This window comes from Prinia subflava, chromosome 1 (genome assembly GCF_021018805.1).
Source record: "Prinia subflava isolate CZ2003 ecotype Zambia chromosome 1, Cam_Psub_1.2, whole genome shotgun sequence".
Lineage (NCBI taxonomy): Eukaryota > Metazoa > Chordata > Aves > Passeriformes > Cisticolidae > Prinia > Prinia subflava.
In genome coordinates, this window is record NC_086247.1 from 28,852,694 (window position 1) to 28,870,796 (window position 18,103).

At 40.9% G+C, this 18,103-nt stretch overlaps 1 protein-coding gene across 7 annotated transcripts in view; it reads left to right on the forward strand.

Moving 5' to 3' along the window:
- The window catches only part of PAG1 (phosphoprotein membrane anchor with glycosphingolipid microdomains 1), a 109,508-nt gene that overhangs the window by 66,543 nt on the left and 24,862 nt on the right, over nt 1-18,103 (forward strand). For 4 of the 7 annotated variants that reach the window (XM_063391944.1, XM_063391943.1, XM_063391941.1 and 1 more), the window contains one exon: nt 11,660-11,744. The exons of the other annotated variants lie outside the window; for them this stretch is intronic. The gene's annotated coding sequence lies outside the window, so the exon portion shown is untranslated. The remainder of the gene's footprint in view (nt 1-11,659; nt 11,745-18,103) is intronic. 7 annotated transcript variants of the gene reach the window in all.

Here is an 18,103-nt window from a genome sequence, read left to right on the forward strand (position 1 = left end):
ATAGCCAAATGAGCAAATCTATCTATTAAATTATCTAAAAAAAGTAGAAGAAATAAAATTTTAAATGTCATCATTGAAGAGAAAATACAATGGCTTTTTTTTCCAGTAGAAAATAAAGGAGGAAATTAAGAGTCCCTCTTGTGTGGATGAGAAGTGTTCTGCATAGATGAGAATAACTTTAACATTATCTCAGAAACAAACTTGTGTTTACAGAAAGTCTAATAATTTTGTGCAATAACTTCTTTTAATTATTCTCTTGAATATAGATAATCCAAACCTCCTTTATCTCCCAGACAGATACATCAATTTTCATGGGAAAGCATTAATACAGTCAAAAGTAAGAACTTAATTTTTTTTCCTTTATGAGCAGGAAGTTCATACACTTTTGCTAAAGGGCATTGTGCCTTTTTGGTTAAAAAAAAAAAGTACTTAAAATTACACTCTGTGTTTTAGCACAGGGAAAAGGTAGGAACAGATTGCTTTGTAGTGCTGAGTTCACAGCATCATTTTTCTAAAATAAAGTCAGTATTTGAAAGCTGATGAGAGAGAGGGAATTTGAGAGAAGGGAAGTGCAGTTGAAAAATTTTTGGAAGGAGATTGTAAACTTCGGGGCAGAAGGGAGTTAGATAAAAGAATCTGTGAGAGTGGGAATAATAATGTGAAGAGGAACAGACTGTGCTGGTGATATCTTCTGGCCAATGTTTTGAAAAGAGTTCAGAATATGATCTGCAGTCTTTGTCTCTGAGGGGGGGAATGGAAATTTTTCCATTTACAGTAAAGTCGAGTAAGAATGTCATTGCTCCAGCTGTTAAAATATTTTGAAATCTACTTCAAACTGATTATTTATTACAATGTTAAAGTATTGACTATTGTGGACAGAAGAAAAAGATAAATTGGAATGAATCCCAAAAAATGGGTTGAAAGTATAATTTATGCTTCCCTGAGAGGGAATGGGACTGCTAGTCCAGTTCAGCTCATTCCAACCCAGTTCCAACTCTGACAGACTGTTGTTTTAGGAAGCCTTTTTGGGTAGATATAGCTGGAGGTGAACAAATCTCAAGGGAAGCTTGGAAGCCTTTCTCAAAGCCTGGGGTAAATAGGATGCATATTTTGAGGCTGAAAGTGCCGTCTGAGTGTGACTTTACAAAGCACATGAGGACCACGGCATCCCAAGCATCTCTGGCGTACACTTGAGAACAGAGTTTCTGCAGAAGGTGGATGGGCTACATGGGCTGCTCCTGTGCCTACAGCTCTGTCAGGAGCCCCTTTTTCATCATGGTGCAGGGCAGTCCACAGATCTTTGCCTGTTCAGTCCTTTCTGTGTAACACAGTCCTCACATTCATATCTACATATAACCAGTTCCAGATGAATAGCAGCAACTTTCAGCATTAGATAAATATGTCTGAAATGAATTTATCCTTGTGCTGTTTGGACTGTCAGTAGCCTTGGACAATCTGCTGTCATCAGACTGACTTGGGTTCTTAGTTTTGCTCTTGTGGCATAGCCAATTCCATTTCAGTGCATGTGAATTAAAGAGAGTATGCTCTAATAATATTTTATATTTACACAGCACATCTCATCCCAGAGGACTTTATAAATCATGTATATGCAACACCTCTGACCTTTCACAGTCCCTTCAGAGCTGGCGAACAAGCATTTTACAAAAGCAATAAAACCACAGGAATTTTTTTCTCTCTAATACTGGGGGGAACTCATTAATTACAGAATGAATTTTATGTTCCCTAAGCTACAGCTTCAGTTTGTAAAGACATTTACTGAAAATCTTCAAGATAAGATGCATGATCCTACTTTTTGTGTACACCACGAACAAAGAGCCAATGCATCTTTTTAAAACTGGACCCCTGGAAATATTTCACTCTTGCATCTAAACGAACATAAAAGTGTCACTACCTCTATACCTTGGCTGTCATTTTATCAGTAATTTGTCACCTCTTCCTGAAGGATCTGCCCAAAATGCTATAGTCTGCATTCCTCCTCAGCTGCTACACATCCTCCCATCACAGTGTGAGAAATACAGCAAAAGGGATGCATCAGACGAATTTGAGGAATTTAGTTGCTTTTGAAGATCTCAAATATAACTGATCCTCTGAGGTATCAAGCTGAAGAAATTCAGTATGTCTGTGCATTTGGTCAGCATAAGCAGGGGAGGGAGGAGCAAGGCCAAAGGAACAAGGCAGAGGAGGAGGATGGCAATGAATTCATCTTCCTGGCATTCAGTACCTCTTTCTGTAAACATCAGGAGGATGACCCAAAGCCTGTGGGTATCAGTTCGTCTGTCCCCGCAGCACTGGGTCAGTGAGGGACACTTTGGGGCCCTTTGTCTTCCCAGGGCATCCTTCCTGTGGTGCACAGAGGCTCAGCTTATGTGCAGCACTACCTCCACCTTAGTGGGGTCAGATTCCCTCTGCTTTAAGAAAAAACTCCAGAGAAGCTGCTTTCCTGGATTTTAAAGAGAAAAATAGACATGCAGCCTGCTCTAGTACACTCTTTGCCAGGCCATTTTGTGGGTTGGTTTGGGCCTCATTTAGTCTGTTGTTTTAAAGAGAAGGACAACAACATTTCTATTTTAGTTGTACAATTCAGCAAATGGATTACAAAACCACAGTTAACTGTGACTGTCATGGATGCTAACTCAGTTAATAATACATTAAAAGAATATTTAAGTTTTCAGTGTATTGTTTTGCCATTTTTCTCTCTTTGTAGCTTGTCTGGGTTTAATATGGTTTATTCCATTTAGGAGCATTACTGAGACAAACCCCATTAAAGCAGGCATTATAGTCCTTGTTTTGATTAGCACTCAAGGCCACTAGATAATGATGCTTAAAAAAAAACCTCGTATTTCTCTCATGGTCATTAGCACTGTGATCATAGCCAACCTTCATACAACAGTGTAAGTTGGTTTTTTGTTTTGGTAAATCTCAGAGCCAATTGTGAATGTCTGTAATATAGTCTGTGACATTTGAACTGTAACATTTATCTCAAAAATAACAGTTCCTGCTCTTTCAGTCCTCATACTTGCAAGAAATTGGATCTTTATATGTAAAACAGTCAAAAACTATCATTAACTAGCTAATATCTTTCAAAGCTATTTTATTGGGGTGATTTTTTTGTTTTGTTTTTTAGTTTCATGTTGAGGCTTTCTAGACATTCAGGTATGTACATGCTCTTCTCAAACAACACACTGACCAGAGAAAGACATTGGCATCACTCCTAACAATACCAGACCATTTCAGCCCTGGACTAATATGGGCAATTAAAATAATTTCCACACATCATGCTTAAACCAGTGACATGTAATTCTAGGACAAAGCCTCTCAGCACCTCTTTCCAATATTCATCTGCACTCAGAGGATAAGCAGCTGCTATTACATGCTAATGTCTTTTGAGGGTGAATGGCCATTTTAAGGCATGTTATTAACTCTGTGCAAATCAGTGCATTTTCCATCTTAGTGTACAGAGTTGACTTCACATGCTGTTCACTTTGCAGGTTTTAGTTCTGTTAACCAAAAAGAAAAATGAGAAAAAATACACATTTGATGAGTTTGGGCTGGCATCTTGAAGGATGGGGCATGTCCATCTGTAATTACACACTCAGGCTGTGGGGACCAGACTTCTCACCTTACAGGCTTGTGAAGTTGCAGGTCTTTAAGGGCAAGAGGCCAGTCAGGACAATTAACATTTCTAATAACACAGCTGACTTATTTTAATTTATTGCTGTGTTTTACCTACTGTAGATGTACACTGGGGTACCTGGAAAGAGGCACTCACTCAAGTGTTTGTCTTTTATTCTTACAGACCCAAGTCACCCTGTGTTCCCATTAACTTGCCAGGTCCAGGAACCCAGCAGACCCTGAGGTCCTTTGAGCTGAATCCTCAGAGCAAGCTGAATGCTTCTTTGCATGAACATACTTGTTTATTGAGATTAAAAAATCTTGCTTTCCCCCCACCTTCTCTTCCTCCTGAAAAGGAAAAAAAAATGAGTGCTCACACACACAAAAAAAAATGGTGTAGCATACAGAGCTTTAGCACAGACTTGCTTTGGCTTAAGACTGGCTTGTTACTGCAGAGAGTGTGTTTCTTGCTGTGGCCATGATCCCCCAGCCCCTGCTCCAGCATTTAGAGAACACATGTGGGATAGGGGCTAGGAGTGCCAAATGTATAAAATGTTAATTTTTTGTTGAATTGTTTCATGATTCTCCAAAGCTTCTGAGCACAGAGCCTTTCTTATCATACTGCAGCCCAAGCCACCTAATCTGTAGTCTTCTGGTTTGGGCATTTTTAAATGAATTTTGCTCACTAAGGCATCCAGTTCTGTTCTGTTCCTACTATTTGTTTTGTCTAGCCTTGCTCAGAGCAGATAATTAATGTAGTGGTTAAAATACCATCATCTTAATGCTCTTTACTCTGATGAAAACCTGCTTGTCTTAGAAGCTGTTATACATGAACCATGCAGAAGAATTAGCTTCAGAGTGGAATAACCCTGGATTTATTATTCAACCAGTCACCACACTAACCTGGCTTTTCCTGTTATTATTCTTACCAGAATAGTTGCTGCAGTTGAAAATCATCTCCCAATTTCTAAAACAGAGGAGAGAACAAGATATCCGGAAGATCTTTAAAAAAATCCATTTAAAAAATATGTTAATCCTCACTTGTGAATTCCTGATAAATGCAGAATAACTTCCCACAGTTCATAATTTCTTGCTATATATTTAATTTATACACCATTGTAACTGTGAATGAGGCTTTACAAAACCACAGGGACGCAATCTTTGCCCTGAAGAGATTGTAGCTGAAATTAGACACAACATATGACCAATTATTTCAATAGACAAAGCAGGATTATACCAAATAAAAATGGTTCTTGTTGCATATCTTGTGTACATTGTAAGCTTGTAATAATACAGTTATTTGGAAAAGACCTGTTTGTGCCCCTGAATGTGATGATTCGTAACAAAGCTCTAGAATAAAGCTATCATTACTGTTTGCTGGTTTAAATCAGAAAACCTGAGGTACTAATGACTAATCGTTGCTTTCCTTCAGGAAATTTAATTAAAAGCTGGATTTAATGGAGGATGTGTTCAGTATTCATTTGTAGCTGCTGTGGCCTCCAAGGATGCTCAGTCCATTTTTAGACCATCTTGAAGACACTGTTTGCCTGGTGCATTTTATTGCATGGTGAAGGTTAGGGCCTGTTGAAGGCTCTAACAGGACACCACACCTTCTTCAGCCTAATCTTGGGCACACAGTGAACAATAAAATTTCTCTCCATTTTAAGTAAAGAAGTGTCTTACTCCAAACATCTAGAGCTCTTTTCCTACTATTTAGTTACAAGTACCAGTGTAATATTTTATTTCCAGGAATAAGCCATAATTGTGCAGTATATAATTGTTTAAGTGCTCCTCAGCAGAAGAGGCTGCCATCCTCATATAAATAGTGCATGTACTTGTATCAAATCCTCAGGCTTTATTTTGACATTTGAATACCTAGACCTTTTGCTTGACAGGACTTTTGCCAATGATCTGAGGTTTGTCCACTATTTTCAGAGCTCTGCTAGTATAGAGCTCATCTCATCCCCTCTCTGGGTGAGGAAAAATGTCAGTGGTGGGAGCAATGTGGGCTGGGTGAAGGGAATGGGGCTGGAAGCCTCGCCACCTTCCCATCCCCTGCAGCAGGTAAGGGGTTGGGGTTTTATTCCCCAGCAATTCACTCAGATAAAAAGAGGATTAGGGGACCTGCTTGCCCACCCCACAGGATTCTGGTATGGCTAATTAGTCAATATTTGCACAGCTCCGAGAAAACGCTTTAAAGTGCCAATTATGAATTATAATTATCTTCTGAAGATGATTGGGAGTCCATGTTTGCATGTTGATTCAGGCCACGGGAGTGAGTCTTTCAAATATCAGCTCTTATTTAAATGCCTTGCTGATTCCTTATCTCATGTTGCGTGCTGTTTTTTTAAGGATGATGGGAAACATTAGTTTACCCTCAGGAAAGACCAGGTCTGACTGTTTTTAATAATGAGTTATGTACTTAGTCACAGTAGGTAAATTTACGAACCGAGCAGGACACACGGAGATCGATTCTGCCTGTTCGGCAGATGGTTTTACACGAAACATTCAGCAGGACAAGCCTGCTGAGACTTTAAAACAAATACTGCTAAGTAACATTGCCATAAGCCTCTTAATATGGTGGCCATGCCTGATTTACACTCTGCAGAGCTCCTACTTTATTTATATCTCATCTATTTACTGACATGTAATAGATTTACTCTGGGAAGAGGCTCGATCCGGCAGATTTACTTTGAAGGCTGACATTTTCGGTTGCAACTCACTTCCAGAAAATAGTAACTAGTCCTGCACTAACTGCAGGACACTTAGCTGTTTTATTAGTAACAGCACAACAGTATTAAAGACAAAGCAAGAATAGCCTACAAAAGAAGTCCATGACCGGACTTCAAATTTTTGAGATTCTTGGAAACTTTCTGTTGCAGCAGAAATATTTTTTTTATTTTTCTTAACATCTCAGCATTTTCTTGTAGCTTTAAAAATGTTGCTGGTCTCTTTAACTGGATAGTAAGAGGCTTAATTATTTATTCTACTTTTGTATGAGCTAATTGGAGAAGTGTTGCCTGTAATTTATTTTTAATATTTGAGTCTGTATATCTGTATGTTAATGTTGCATTAAATAAAAGGAAATCTACAGTTGTATGTAATTCTACTGAGAGAACAAAATTCTGCCTCCAGTTACTATACAAGAGCAACTGGGAACAAAATCGGGCCAGAAGTTCCCTGCCTTCCATCTCTTTGCAGTAACATAAAATTTTAATGGGAAAAAATTACAGGAAAAAAGAACACTTTGTTTAAAAATGTTCATAAAGGGAAAAGAACTTTTTTTTTTTTTTGCCTGAATAGAGGTCTTTTGATAGTTGTTTGCTAATTTTATGCTTATACATGTGTTCAGTAGCTGCATAGGGACATTAAACACAATGTTGATATGAGCCCACATATTGATGCTCCAGCAGAGGGGTCTTAAATATTCATATGATGACTAGATTTGTGTTCTTTTATTTGCTTCTTCTCTACCCAAAATCCTAAGCACCATCAGTTAATGAAACATTATAGGGTCTGTGATAGTGAACGTTTCTGAAAGTCTGGACATTAATTTTGTGTCCTGCCTGGAAGGAGTGTGATACTCTGGCATTGTTTTCTTGGAGAAAAGTATTTTTCTGGTATTGGACTAAAATGTTTCATCCCTGAATAAACCCTTATGGCTTTCTGAGAAGGATTTAGTGCTAAGAGCATTCAGCTTTGTGTAGGAAATGATTTTAGAGGAAGATGTTTGTGCCTGTGTAATAGTAAAGCGTGCCATTACTGGTGTGAGATTCAAGTGCAACTGAGAACTCCTAAATTGAGGCAAGAATCTGCAAGGTACCTTCAGGCCCCTTTATCATCAGTGGCAGTCAGAGCCCCCTCCAGCTGCTCATGCAGAAGCAGCTGGTGCCATTTGAGGTGCCCTGGTACATTTTTCGTGGTTTCTTAATAGCTATTTGAGAAGCATGAGAGTTGGTCCTGTGCCATGTCTGCTGACCTCATCCAGGTGCAGGTTTCATCTGCCTAAAGAGAGGGCATTGAATGGTGTCTGAAATACCATAAACTGTGCCCTTTGGCCTCCATCTGCCCCGCCAGAAGGACACAGATCTCCTGCAGTTCATGCCTCGAGTTGTTCATCTCTGTGGACGTACTTGCGTAAACATCCAGACATCCTGGATGCCTTTAGGCAGCTCAGGTGGTTCTGGCTGCCGGTGTTTAGACAACTGAGTGGCATCCCCTGGGTTGGTTATCTGCATCCTGTGTGAGGCTCCCTTGCCTGGTACCCCTGGAAACACAGGAGGGTGGGACACGTCACTCACACACAAACGTGGCTGACTCCCACACACCTTGTCACAAGTGTGACACCGCACTGGGCCTGCAGAGCTGCCTGGGACATCGCTGGGAGAAAATAAAAAAAACTGTGGAAGGGCTGAGGAAGGAAGGAGGGAAAACTGTAGTTCTGCACGTGTTCCTGCTGTGCTGTGCTCTGTAACTCAGCTGGTGAGGCACACTGTGGATTTGATCTGTGGTCTCCCTGTCGTCCTGCCTTATCTGCATGGCCACAAAACGGCCACTGGGCAATCAAGCCGAGTCAGAAAGCTGCACCAGAGGGACGTCAGTGGCCCTGAGGCTTGATCACTGGGCAGCACCAGCCCAGTGGAAACAACTGTGTATCCTGAAATGGCTGAAAGGACTGTCCTTCTGAGACAGCAGTAGGGACCCTGTGGTAATTGGCTTGTTTTCTCCATCTCTTTGGGCCTACATCATTTCCCAACCTCATTTTGCCTTTTCCTTTCCTTCGCTTCACCTGCGTTTGCCAGCAGTGCTGTCTTTGCCTATTAGCAGTAGTGTACCAGCTGCTGTGCTTTTTCTTTTTTTGGCAGTTTCCGTGCAGATTGTGCTTGCTTTTTTTTGCCCCAAACCTTTTTGGTGCATGTCAGCATTTTATCTGTTCACATGCACTAGGGAATGATAGGAGCCATGATCTATTTGGGTCAGTGCATGCCTGTAACAATTCCAAAAGGAGGGATTTTCTAAGAATAAATTCTCCAGTGCCAATCTAGTTCTCATTCTTACCCACATAATATCTGTTAGCACCTTCTGCTATTTTTATACTTGTGAAACTGGGGTAGCGTGATGAGTCTTTCTGTTGTTTTTGCTTTCTTCCAGATGAACTAAGTCTTGCAGTTCCTCTGTTGGTTGAGTAACTCATGGAAATACATAGCAAAGCATGTAGTTTAGCAGCTGCCCCAAACTAATGTCTGCAATCATATGTTTCAAGTCTGCTGAAAATTCAAAAAGGGCTCTCTAAAAGGATGACATGGTTGTTTTTCTGAAAGTAGCACATAAATTGGATATTGAATCTAAGTAAATGAAGAGCTAGATGACCTTTGTTCTTCAGGTAGTTTGCCAGGTGTTCATTGTAGTCCAGAAAATTTTTCAACAAAAGGAAAAATTAATTTACTGTCACAGCCATCAAATCAACCTGTAAATGTTTCAGCTTTCAATAAATAATGTTATCCTTGGTTCAAGAAAATGGAACCTGAACAGGGTGTTATAACAGTGGTCTAATGGTAAATTGTAAAAAATAAGTTGAAATTACTGGGTGGGATGTGGTGTATTGTAGCTGTATATATTCTTCAGCTAACTACTCATTATTGTGTATGTTTGTCTCTGGTATAGTTCTTAAGGCTATTTAACACATCTTAGGTGAGCTCTTCTATTGCCTAATTCTTACCATTCCATTCTTTCTCTGAGAGAATGTTTTCATGTATTTCTCGCTATCTGCTCTTTGTATGTCTGACATGTCCTTTTTTCACCACTTGGGCATCCTGATACTAATAGGTCATAACCAAAGTAATCGATATATGTTCTTATCAGTACTGGCAGTTTTATCAAGAGTTTGTGTGGGTGTTTGATTGGTACATTATTACAGAAAGTAATTCAAAGGAGAAGTGATAACTCAGAAAGGCTGCTCAGGCTGGGAAGCACTCAGTGAACAGAGGGCTGTGCTCTCTGCTGGAAGCACTGAGCCTCAAGGATGCAGATGATGGCACTGTGGCAACACTGGTGTGGCCTTTGGAAAGGAGGAGGAGGCAGCTGTGGGAGGAAGAACAAGGTTTGGTGAGTTGCAGAGGGTGGGTGAAGGTGCTGAGGAGGAAGGATAACAGAGGTGGAGGCTTCCTGGCTGTGCAGGGACGGAGGCAGGACCTGCTCTTGTGGTGAGCATGCGTGTGGCTGTGGGCCCAGGCCTCCAGTGCACGGGCACGTCCCTGCTGTGCTCACATCTCCACAGCTGAAGACTCTTCTCAGCTGCAGTGGGAATGACACATGCTTACTGCTGATCAGTCCAACAAAGCTTTTGAACTTGTATCTGCTCTTCCCACATGCAGCACTTGAGCACAAGCGAACTTGAGCACTCTTGAACACAAAAGACTGTTCTTACCTGGTCTATCTTGACTGTCTGTCCTGGCTCTGGAGAGCAGTTATCCTGTATCCTGACAGGCTTTCATCAAATCTCAGTCTTAGTCTTCTCTTTCAAAACCTTAACAAGACTACTTTCTGTGGGGAAAAAGTAATGATTTGGGTCAGCACAGCAGAGAGACCTGGAAGAAGCAAAGCCCAGCTGATTACTGACTGCATGAAGTGATGCAATGCTCTGCTTGTCCTGCCTACCAGCCATCACTTCCCTGTCATCGTGCTCTGGCAGCTCGTAACTCAAGGTGGTAGCAAAACTTTTTGCAGGAGGCATGATGGATTTATTTTTTTCTCTGCCGTGCTGCCCATATTGTAGAGCTTCCTGTGAAAATAATGCTAATGATGACACAGGAAAGCAAAGAGGCAGGCGAAGTCTTGAAGCATTAGTGATGCTTAAACTGCAGAAAAAATGATGCCAATAGGCAACAAGAAGAACACTTGGAGGAAGGGGGAGAAAGGGATTTTCTTTAGTCATTTGTTATTCAACAAATTTGAGTTTACAAGCTATAGGCCAAATTCTGTCTTCTGATTCTTGCTTTAATGCAAGAGGAGGGTATTTTTACTAGGGATCATGATTTATTCATGTTAAGGATTTTTTTTTTAATGCCAAGTTCAAACTTCAAAGTGGTAGTTAGTAGATGACATTCAGACTGGAGATTTCCCTTGAAACAATGTGAAAAAGTGTTTATTTTCTGAAGCCCATTTCCCTTCACAGATAGTTTCCTACAATGTAACATACAGCAGTCAAGAAAAAGAGCCCAATACTGTGACAGGCTGGATATGCAAATGCAATATTCATACATAGCTTTATGGAGGGTTTCTTTTCCACGGTGTGTGAACCAAAGATCTCAATTAAATTGAGAAGGGAGAGACCTGGTTTTCATTAGCTGTGTAGTCTTTCAGAATTACATTAGTTGCAGTTGATTAGATCTTATAATTGTATTTGCTGTGTGTCAGGATGAGGCAGTGAGGGGTTTGGGTGTGTTGAGGGGGGCGGTACCCAGCTCGTAGATCACTCCTGCAGGACTCATGATTAGTTTCTGCTGCCTCAGTCCGTTGGGATCAAGCCCAGGGTTTTATATTTCCATCTCCAGAGCAGGAGAGAAGGTGGATAAATGCACCATGTGTCACAACATTGGTGTGGGGGACTGGACAGACTTGGGTTTATTTTGTCTCCCTGCTCCATGCTGCTGCATGTGCCAAGCAGGACACTGCCTGTGGCTCAGTGGGGAGGTGAATCTGGGATATTCTGGGCTGTCAAAAGCAAGTGATGTTTTCATTTACCCCAGTTCTGCTTCCAATTGAAAGGCCAGAATGATGTCATTACGCTGGTCTCAGGGAGAAATTGCAATGAAATTGTGCCACAGTGTGAGGCTGTGAAAAGGTGTGCTCTGTCAGGGCTGCTCCCGCTGCCCTAAGGCTTTGTTATCCACATTGTCTGCTCTGATGGCTCAGCCAAGGACGTCAGCTCAGAGGAGTGCATCTGAGGCCCTTCCCAGTGGGTCAGCACACATTACCCTCCCCTGGTTTTGTCCATGATTTATAGATTCTCCTCTCCTAATTCTAGGTGTCTGAAAGTTCACTGCTCTGCCAGAGATGACGAATGACCTTCACAGCTAACTTTGAAGGCACCCCTCTCTCCACAGGAAAAAGTGAGTCTTTACTGATCATGCAGAGCATACTGGCAGCCAGTTCAGATTATTTTTACAAGATTGAAGTTGAGGTGGCACCATCCCTCAAGGAACACATGGCTGTTTCCAACTCAGAGAAAAGAAAGATCACAGAGAGGTGGCACTGCGTGCAGATACCAGGTTCCTGGATAAGTTGCAAGAACTCTTCAAAACCCACCAAGTCCTTCTTTGTCTTGGAAATTTTTTCATGAAAAGAAGTTATTTAGACAGGGATTCTCTCATGTGCTGTTTTGGTCTTATCTTGACAAAAAGCAAACTCTTCAAGACAGAGACCATCTCCAGCAATGAAGAAGGCTCTGCATATATGCACCAAATGCTCAAGAAAAGCTGACATTCCTGATAAGATACAAATGCTAAAAAGTAAAAAATTGTTTTATTGAATCAATTAAAATGAAATGAAATTTAGGCTTGAAATAGCTCTACACCTATACAAAGCACATTGTAAGGTGAATGCTATTTCCTTCAAATTGATCTGTCACCAAGTTCAACTACTGCTGCCTCTTTTGCAGTGGAATATCACACAGCTCAATTCTCACTAATTCCTTCTGTTTCAAGATTACTTCTTGTTAAGTATAGCAGACCCTTCTGATTTAATTTGTATTCTACCTCCAAGGACCATCACTAAGCTTCCCTGGAACACTGCTGTCCTTCCAGACATTTACATCCACAGATTTTATGATTGCATTGGCACTGAGTAATCTAGACAGTTTAGATTTAAAATGGATTAATTTTTTTAAAAATTGGGATGATGTTCATGTGCTTCATTTTGGGGGTGCATCTCACTCAAGGCACATTAAAAGGCTGTAGTGTCCTGACAGCTGGATACAAGACATTTTTTTAATTTCTCATTTTAAATAGAGTTATTCTCACTATAAGTAATCAAATTTTAGCAATCTGAAAGTTTAGTATTAGTAGAAGTCATTTGTCATTCAGTCTTCTCCTGTGATGGGAACAGAGGGGAGATCTCACAGGTGGGACCCTGTAGACAGCATCTGAGTAAACCAAAGCCTGGTTTCAGAAATGTAAACATACAGAAGTGGAATCTAATTCTAAGTAGGAGTCTCTTTTTTTTTTTTTAAGAAAAGCAATATTTTATTGGGGACAATGAAAGCATTGTGTTTTGTTGCTGCATATTTTGCAATCTTTTGTAATTTTATACCATTGGGGTCCTTTGGAAATTGGAAGTAGCCTCTGGAAAGGTACCATCTATTTGTTGTGTTTCATGGGCCTGATTCAAACACCAGTTTTAGAACAAGTACAATTGCATGGATTTTAGAGGTCTTTTAGGTCAGATGACTGAGGCTAACTCTGTGTGTGCCTACTTCCCAGTCTAGGGAATTTCTCCATTTCCATTATTATTACCTGAGTTTGCAAAAGGCTTGCTCAAAATGTGGTTGCATTGCAAAAACTGAAAGGGGATTTGGCATGGTAGAATTACATAAACAGCAAAATGCAATTATAAACAGGCCTTGTGTCATATGAAAGAGCATCTAGTTCCAGGAAAAGCAAAGCTATCAGGAGAAGTTGTGTGAGAGCTGGAAAACACAAAGACAGCTTTCACTTCTATATGCTCTAAAATATGCAGTAATCGTGGTCTAATTACCTCACTGCAGCCAGAAAGCAATATGGGATATTGTGGGGGTGTGGGAAAGAACATAATAATGCTACAATTAAGCTGTAATCTTTGGCATGGTCACTCAGCAGATAAAGCTTTTCTGCTGTCGCATTTGAGGCAGTCATTATTTGGCTGCTAAAGCCTGGGGAAAATATGTGGTGCTGTTCCTAGGAGCTGTTGCACAGACACTTCTTTATGGGTTTCTTCCTCAGCAGCTGGTCAAACCAGCCAGTGCTCTCTGCATTTGAGAGCCGTGGCCTCAGCACTCCCCTTCTCCCTGCCTGTGCTTGGGGAGGTTTGTACTGCTGATAGTGGAATGGAGGGAACCCTATTAGCCACTGTGGAATGAATTTGTGAGCTTCAAGTTTTTGGTTACAAACCTCTTTGCTCAGGGCCTGATTTATAATGGAAGCTGTGTTTGGCAGAGATTTGTGAGAGTATGGTTTATACACAGAAAGACCTTGTGAATGTGGGAAATAAAAGTGATAGCTCTGTGACAGGTTAGGTGCATAATTATGCATGTATATTAACCCCAGGATACAGAATGTGTTTCACGGGGACATAATCACATTCACATGCAATTATGTTCACCTTCCTTTGAAAATCTAGTTTTACAGCTGCCATGAAACCCTGCTAGTGACATCTCTTATTTTCTGAAATTCTCCACCATTTAAAGAAAATTAATTCCACTGTCTTGAAGCAAGCTCTTGAATTCACATGCTTAATTGTTCATACAATTTTTTTCCTGACTCTTTCCACTTTCCCAAATTTATCTCTTTCTAAGGAGAGACTGCCTGTACTGCAAGCTTGTGTGGACTTACTAGAATTCTAGTAGGAATAGAAAGGAAAGAGTGGTAGGAGAAGTCAGGTCAACTTTGAATACGTTAACCTTGAGGTGAGGTTGTCTGACAAGGCATGAATGACTTGCTTGGACTATGAATGCAGATTGTGCCGTAGAGTGCCACAGATGGATTCAGAGAGACTTGGTTTCTCTCTAGAAGATGTTAAGGCTTAGAAGGCATTAAAAGTGACCAGTGGTTTGGGACTGTTTGGTTTTGTCTTAGATCTGTTTTTGCATTATAAAGCACACACATCCTATGATAAACCAGCCATGATTTCTGAAGAAGTAAGTAGAGGTGCATTAGATCAGAACCTTATTCTGCTGCTTCACAAAGCAGAAACATGAACTGTTTTGAAGGCTTATGGCATGCACAGTCTGCAAAGCCTGTCTGACAGCCTGCAAGAGCATCTCAGTCCATGGCAGTAATTCCTTCCAGCATCAGGCCTTCAGGACCAGGCCTTAATGATGTGCACATCTGGTCTTCACTTCTTGGAATAAGATGTGTCTGTCTTGAACTGTTCTCGTAAATGGGTGCTACAAAGCCAAGCAGCGCAAAACATAATTGCACCAGAAGAGCTTTAACCTGTTGTAAGAAAGGATTTGTCCTGATTTAGTGCATAGGAACCCTAAAAGCAAAATGCACTAGGTATTGCATGAGAAAGGCAATCTTTTTCTTAAGGTTGGTGTAGTTCAGTACTGGATCTACATTTAGACTGCTAGAAGCCAAAAGAAACCATTGCAGATGCAGAAACAGCAATTCAACCAATTACAAATACATTTTACAATTTTTTAAGTGCCTTTGAAGAAACTTCACAATCTTGACTCCAGTAACACTGTGGTGTTAGGAGACGTTCTGCCAGGCAGCACCTCAGTCCAAACAGCAATCCTGTTGCCTACTGTCTCCAGAAGCATTTAATTGCTCTTATTCACTTAAGACCAGTGTGAAGCAAGGATCATGTTTATGTATTCAGGTTGTTCCATAATATCTTCTGTTTTAATGTGGCAATGCCTGAAAATTATCTGAAATGACTCTTTTTGATAAAATTTTGACATCTTTATATTTACTTTATTAGGTTCTCATGCACACTTATTCCTATTTTGATACCTTAATGTAGCCTCTGGCACCTGTAGCAGAGGTGGTTGCCTCAGGCAGCAAAGAGACTGGAAACTGAGAAAGAAAGAAAGAAAGAAAGAAGAAAGAAAGAAAGAAAGAAAGAAAGAAGAGAAAGAAAGAAAGAAAGAAAGAAAGAAAGAAGAAGAAAGAAAGAGAAGAAAGAAAGAAAGAAAGAAAGAAAGAAAGGAAAGAAAGAAAGAAGAGAAAGAAAGAAAGAAAGAAAGAAAGAAGAAGAAAGAAAGAGAAGAAAGAAAGAAAGAAAGAAAGAAAGAAAGAGAGAGAAGAAAGAGAGAGAGAAAGAGAGAAGAGAAGAGAGAAGAGAGAAAGAGAGAGAAGAGAGAAAGAGAGAAAGAAGAGAGAGAAAGAAGAGAGAAGAGAGAAGAAAGAGAGAAAGAAAGAGAGAAAGAAAGAGAAGAGAAAGAAAGAGAGAAGAGAGAGAAGAGAAAGAGAGAAAGAGAGAGAGAAAGAAGAGAAAGAGAGAAGAGAGAAAGTGAGAAAGAGGGAGAAGAGGAGAGAAAGAGGAGAAAGAGAGAAAGAGAGAAAGAGAGAAAGAGAGAAGAAAGAAAGAAAGAAAGAAAGAAGAAAGAAAGAAAAGAAAGAAAGAAAAGAAAGAAAGAAAGAAAGAAAGAAAGAAAGAAAGAAAGAAAGAAAGAAAGAAAGAAAGAAAGAAAGGAAAGAAAGAAGAAGAAAGAAAGAAAGAAAGAAAGAAGAAAGAAAGAAGAAAGAAAGAAAGAGGAACTGGAGTGGATAGAAAGCTGAACATGTCCTGTGGTGGAGAAGTACTGAGAAAAGAGAAAGATCTCTAGTACAGGGGGATTAGGGTTCAAAGGACCCACTGTTATCAAATGCCCAGTCTGAAACACAAAATATGGGGTTTCACCAAGTTAGAACAGCCTGAAGCATAATTTTGGCTGCAGTCAGAAGGCTCTTTCTCAACACGAATCCCATGCACCACTCAGGAGTTATCTCTGGTCAGAGACCACTCCTGGAAGATGATACAAACACCATTCTGTGGAGAATAAGAAAGTATAAAATTCTGAGCTTGGGCTGTACAAGACAATTATCTCCATCATGTATCATTTACTGCAATGGACCCAACTGTAATGCTGAAAGCACAACTCCCACCAGCTTCTGCAGACAGGCTCCAAAGCAGGACTTGCAGTAGGAGATACCTATGAAAAGTTTGACCCGAGTATTTGGCCCACACAAGAACAAATGCAGCCCTGATGATGTCATAAAATATGTGTGTAATGCCTTATCAGGTTATGCTGTCAGGAATCCACCAGCTGTGGCAAGTTACAGAAAGGAGACATTCAGGAGCTGCCTCCAGCTACCCGGCAGTTAAAGTCTGGTTAGGCCACGTAGTGGAAAAGGTCAGAAAATACATTCAATTTAAAATCAAGAGGTTTAAAGGAAGATTGTTTGGGTGAAGGAAGGGTGCTTTGATTTCATTTTAATACAGGTAAGCATAGTGCTACAGTAAGGGTTGTTTCAGGAGCGCAAATGGCATTTTCCTGCCAGGGCCATGGTATTTGCATGCAGAGAACAGTCCTGATGTGGAAATGGTTATGGATTGAGCAAAGTCCACCTGCCATGTCCTCCCTTCTCTAAATGAGGTGTGTAGTTTGGTGTGAGCTGTTGTGGGTACAGGAGCTGTACCCAAAGGCAGGATTGCCTGCCTTCAGATGTTTTCTTTAGGGAGGCCTTGAGGGTGTCACATATGAGGGCTGTGCTCAATCTTTGGGCCCTTGGAGATAAACTCTGCCTGCTGGTGCCTGAGCTGGGTCTGAAGTTGTAGAGGGAATTTTCTGGAGTGGAAGTAAGGTAAGTCCTCAGTTCTCCTGTAGGATGCTATCTTCATAGAGGAAGTATATTTTCAGGATTTGGAAGATATCTTAGGTTGCAATGCAAGATGTAACCAAAAGTATGTATTCTATTACCATCTGTTAAAAGCAGGTGGGGCAGTGTTCTTTATCTTTTCCATGACACATCCTCCCTCCAGGGTGATATGTGTTGTTAATGGGCCATTAAGGCTCACTGCATGACTGATAAAATTACATCATCCCATTGTGAGATGCTCCACCCAGTGGGAGGAGCCAAGCATTCCTAGCTGTATAAAAACTGAGATGTGGAACACCAAGGCAGCCTGTTTCCACTGGATCCCCAGAGGAAGACTGGGCCCATCTCATCACCACTGGACCTTCTGAGGGAAACTACACCCTTCTACAGGAAGGTTCAACAGAACCACATCTCTCACTCCAGGAGGACTGCAGCCATGATTTAACTGGACTGCTAGCAACACCCTAACCAACAAGGTGTCAGGTTGTATTCTGACTCTGGCAGTGAGGTTTTTTGTACTGCTGCATTTTTAGTTTCATTTTCCTAGTAAAGACCTGTTATTCCTATTCCCCTATCGTTGCCTTAGAGCCCCTTAATTTCAAAATTATAATAATTTGCAGGGAGGGGGTTTACATTTTCCATTTCAAGGGAGGCTCTTGCCTTCTTTAGCAGAGACCCGTCTTTTCAAACCAAGACAGAAGAACAGAAGATGAAAGGCTCGTATATTGAGAGGGAGCCAGAGGGATGACAGGGAGAAGAAAGCAGTAGGAGACTGAGCATTCACAAGGGAGTCCTGTAACAAAGCTTGAGGGTGAGCAGATGAAGCACCTGGGCAGTGCCCCCGTTAGCCGAACACAGCCTGACAGCCCCGGACAGGGAGCCACAATCCCCACGGCCTCCATGAACCTCTC